This window comes from Pundamilia nyererei, unplaced genomic scaffold (assembly GCF_000239375.1).
Source record: "Pundamilia nyererei isolate P.nyererei 1_Seehausen unplaced genomic scaffold, PunNye1.0 scaffold00792, whole genome shotgun sequence".
NCBI classification, from domain to species: Eukaryota; Metazoa; Chordata; class Actinopteri; order Cichliformes; family Cichlidae; genus Pundamilia; species Pundamilia nyererei.
Genome location: NW_005188193.1, coordinates 53538 through 58780, shown reverse-complemented (window position 1 = coordinate 58780; position 5243 = coordinate 53538).

The window sequence follows — 5243 nt, the reverse complement described above, 5'->3', positions numbered from 1 at the left end:
AAGCTCAGCTATTGAACGGCGTATATTTTAAAGTAAAGGCTTTAAAACCAAGTTAGTACAAACGTCACTAATGTCACATAACTTTGCCGACATGTGGCAACAGTAATGTTTTAATGTTCTTCGTTATTAAACATTTGCACATAAATAAGTGACATAATATTCAATACTTACTTAAAGTTTACTCTTCGGTCGCCCCTCATCCACCGTTTTTTTTCGGCAAAATTATCCACACCCACTGCCGCACTATGCATTCTGGGATATGTTGGGCCATGAAGTCTACACTGCCACAGCCTTAAAATTCAGGAAAATGAAGGACGCATTTCAGGGCTGCATTTCGAGCAGCCTTTGAATTGGGACAGCCTTCGGCCCGCCGCTGTGACGTAATCGGCCTTGAAATGCGTACTTTAAGGCTGCAGACCCTGAATTGGGATACAGCCTATGACTTTCTGGTCTTATTGTGTGTGTGTTGACTCAAGTGCCTACTCAGCTTAGTGGTAATGATACCTGAAAGGGGCTTTTATGCCATTGAGAGGTAGTTGATTGGCATTTGTTTAATGGTGGTTTGCCCTTTGGGATCCTTCATGATCAGGCTTCTTCTGGTCTGTGTTGGCTATTCTGGATGGTAAATGGTAAATGGCCTGTATTTGTATAGCGCTTTAATAGTCCCTAAGGACCCCAAAGCGCTTTACACATCTAGTCATCCACCCATTCACACACACATTCACACACACTGGTGATGGCAAGCTACATAGTAACAGCTTCTGGATAAAACACATGTTAGTAACATTTAATGTGTAACATAAAAACATTAAAAAAGACTTGCTGTATTTGACCCTATCGCGGACATACACTGGTGCTCTACAGCTATATAAATGGTCTCCTTCCTGTCATGTACCACACTTACAAACCAAAATAATCACTCAGAAATAATGTTTTTTGTCTTGTTTTTTGGTTTTTATTTTGTTCATCAAAGTCAGAATTATGCATACAGGGTCTTTATCATTGCATGGACTTAGAGCTCCTGTTTAATCCTAATGTCTCCTGTACATTACAGTCTGAAACGTCTTTATTAACTGAACTTTGTTGTTGGTGTGTTTTCCTGTTCTGATAGTCATAATTCCAGCTGCTAGGGTTTAGTGTGCAAAAGACTTTGATGTGGATTAGAGGAAGAGTACAGAGGACAAAGGTGGGATCAAGAATGCAACACCGCAGTAAAGGACAGAAACAACATTCGGGCAGCTTAAAAGAAGCACAATATAAAAAAGCTTAGCAGTGGTGAGAAAATTAAAGGGACATACTAGCAGGAATACTGCAGCACTTTATGAACTTATGAGCTACAAATTGTGTGGAGTACAGATAAGAAAATGAATGGAGTCAGGAAACAGCAGCAGTATCATGTATTGGGTCAAGGAGCTACCGTAAGTGCAGAGGAGTGCCTGCCACTCACAGGAGTTGCTATAGCAACCGGCCCTCACAGCTGTTCATCTGCAGTTCATGCTACAACCACATCCTGATGTCTTAGCATAGGCACACTTAAAATTTCTTCAGAAAGTTTCGCTGTCTAGTTATTTTTGAACATTGTATGAAAGCCAACAGCACTCACAGTTTGATATTTATTGTCCTCTTTTGATGGAATAGAATAAATATTGTAAAATGAATGATTTCCTGTTTCTCTTTGAGTTGTCAGTAATGTGACAGTAACTCAGAATGGACGTAATCTTAATGACAAATACATTTTCAGACTTTCAGAGGACAGAACGAGACTGAAAGGTGACTCAGTTAAGTCAGCTGACAGCAGAACATTTCATTGCACTAACATGATGATCAGAGTGTTTGCTGAGGAAATACACTGATCCTTTAATAGTTTCTACATGAAATAAATTCAAAAACAAACATATGGTCCACTCTATATGTGACAGAGGCAGAAATTTCTGTGCGCATGTGGAGAAATCTGCTGTTAAATCACAACATGAGCAGGTTTCAGGCGGCATTAAAACATGAAAACAACAATGCACTCACTCAGAGGTCAGAGGTCATGCGCAGTAACCAAACTCACACCAATTGGAGAAAAACAGCTGTCAGCAAAGGCAGGGAGGTGTCTTTTCCAGCTAAACAGAAGAGGAATAAAAAGATAATGAAGGTCAGTTTGAATCACTTATAATTCATTCAATACAGTGGTGTGCTGACAGATCCAGGATCAGTCTAAATCATCAGCAATTTGATCCACGTATTGGTTTGAAGTGTATTTGTGAAAATTTTGGACTGTTTCGTCATCAGTGTCTAACAGTATGTGTATGAGAGTGATGTAATGTCCATGTGTGCATGCTGACTGTGCTGCTCTGACCCCTCTCCTCCTTTCAGGGAGGGGCCTGCTGGAGTCCGATGGTTGAGACCAGGTCTGAGGACGTGTAAGTGTGTTTTTAATGTGATTGATGAAAACAAAGCAGCACACATTCAGCCATCTTCAAACTGTCACATCACTCATTCACATCTCTGGTGTCAGGAGTCTTCATCAAAGTGTCAATCAATGAACAGGTGATGGATCAATAACTGCAGCTGGATTGTGTTTGTTCTCTCCATCAGATTCCTGTCAACTCACAATCGACACAAACACAGTGAACACAAACCTCCAACTGTCTGACAACAACAGGAAGGTGACACGTGTGGAGGAGGTTCAGTCATATCCTGATCATCCAGATAGATTTGATGTTCATCCTCAGCTGCTGTGTACAAATGGTCTGACTGGTTGCTGTTACTGGGAGGTCGAGTGGAGAGGAAGGGTTGATATATCAGTGAGTTACAGAGGAATCAGAAGGAAAGGAAACGGTACTGAATGTATGTTTGGATTTAATGATCAGTCCTGGAGTCTGTGCTGCTCTGAAGATGGTCCTCCAATTGCCAAACACAATCGTATGGAAACATCCATCATCTCCTCCTCCTCCTCCGTCTCTAACAGAGTAGCAGTGTATGTGGACTGTCCTGCTGGCACTCTGTCTTTCTACAGAGTCTCCTCTGACATTCTGATTGAGCTCCACACCTACAAAACCAAATTCACTGAACCTCTTTATCCTGGATTTACACTCCAGGCTTCTTTAAAGGGATCAGAAGTTCAATATGGTTTAGTGCGTCTGTGGTGAGTTGAGTGTAAAGAGTTTGCTCTTGTTAGAGAAACGCTCTGACTGTTGATAGTTGAGTGTGTACGTCTCTTTCACCCAGAAACGTGTTTTCAGATTCATGGATTCAGTCAGATGATGTTTTAAATGATTCCTTGTAAACTTCTTCCTCTTCAGTCCTTTAAAGATGGAAGCTACGATTATTCCAGGATCCACATATTTTTTTTTCTTATTTTTGCCATTTAAAGCTTCACAGTGAATATCAATATTGTTATATATAATAGTGAATGACAGCTTAAGATTTTAGATGTGTAGACAGTGTAGAAGCTTCAAGGTGAAGAAACACTAAGTCCAATGATAAAATGGGCACTTAGGACCACTTGAGACAAAACAATATCTGGCATCTTAATCAGGGTTTCATTTAACAGTCATTAAGACAACCGGCTATTAGGTGAGAGGTAAGAGAATAGCAAAAATCATGTAGTACATGTGTAGTAGGAGACTTCGCTTTGCTCCCCTGGATTGGATGAAGCTGAGTGCTGAGAGGCTGGGACCAGCCTGAAGCACCAACAAAGGGAGAATTAAGTTAAAACAATGATTCTCATCAGTTTTCACCAGTCAGATGTTTCTCTGTAGCTCTGTTCACAACCAGCTCCTCTGCATTTTCAACAAGTCTATCCAAATGCTTGATTTCTCTTTCTTAATGTGATTTTCCAAACTCTCCAAATGCTTTTACTGTTTCACTCATTTGAAAATATTTCAGCCATGTAAGCTGAAAATAGTGGCTCAATGTTTTTTTTTTTTAATGCAGTTATAACCAGAATATGATTGTATTGAGGGATCAAAGTGCTTGTGTCTTATCTAATAAGCAGCGAATGCTTCAATCCTAGTCTTATGTTTTTCCCATGTTGAACAACAACATGGTGCAGGGTGTTGGTAACAGTTTGGTTATAAAACTCTTAGAAACATGTAAATATGTGTGTAGCACAGAGCACTGCATATGTTGTCTATCACTGTTGTCTATCTAGTTGGCATGAAATAATAAAAACCATCAAACCACCATCAAACCACCAAAACAAAAATAATAAAAACCATCATAAGAAACAGAACTTTAAATATCGTGGATGTTTATTTTGTTTAGCACTTGCAGCTGATCTCGGGTCATTTTTTTTCACACATCCCTGCTGTTCCCTATATGTCCTGTAGGAGGCCTCAGTGTGTTTCTCATTGCGCCCAGTCAGCTGATGTCCTCCAGCAGAGAGCCAGTTCCCTGATCTTTCATGGCTTCCTGTGATGTTAGTAAAATGTCCACAAAAAGCGGACAAAGCAGTGATTTGCAGTCACATTCAAGGTAAAATCCTACAGAGAAGACAGATCAAACTCTGAAACTGGAAACATTCCTGTTTTTAAACACACATTTGAAATTTGATGGCAGTGAGACGTTTGAAACGAGCAGGGAAACGGGAAAAGTTGCTGAGGTGTCTCACAGCCAGTGAGCTCTGCTCTCTGTAGCCTCCAGGCTGTTTCACCTTTCATCTCATCTGTCAAATTAAAATGTTAACAGAGTCAAATTTAGTTTGAAAGTCAAAACAAAGAAATACCAAATTTACATTTTAATGAATGAAATGACTTTAATAAAGTCTTTTAACTTTTTTCTTCTTTATACCTTTAGTAGGAAATTGGAATTTCTTTTTTTTTTTGACAAACAAATCATCCAACAAGTTCAGCCACTGCTGAACTGTGGTTATATTTTGTATGCAGGCAAAAGAAGTCCAATGTCCAAAAAAGTTGCGTTTTATAGGTTACTATAAGGTTAGGTCCAGTTCGGCATGCAATGAAAAAGATCCGTTTTTGTTGCTTCCTGCTGCTTCTTCTGATCTTATTTAAAATGTAGTAAAAATGGGAGATGAAAAAGTGTCAGTGAAAAACAATTATTTACTAAACACACATAAATCTAATATTTTATGTTCAAATAAACATGAAAAATAGGCTAGTGAGATAGTAGTAGATAATAGTGAGAGCTTCGTCCATCAGGCTGTCAGGATGCTGACCATCTCTGAATCGAGAAGGGGGGCCTAAGGGTACATATTTTGCCATCTTACAATGCTGTGAATGCGAATGATACCAGTT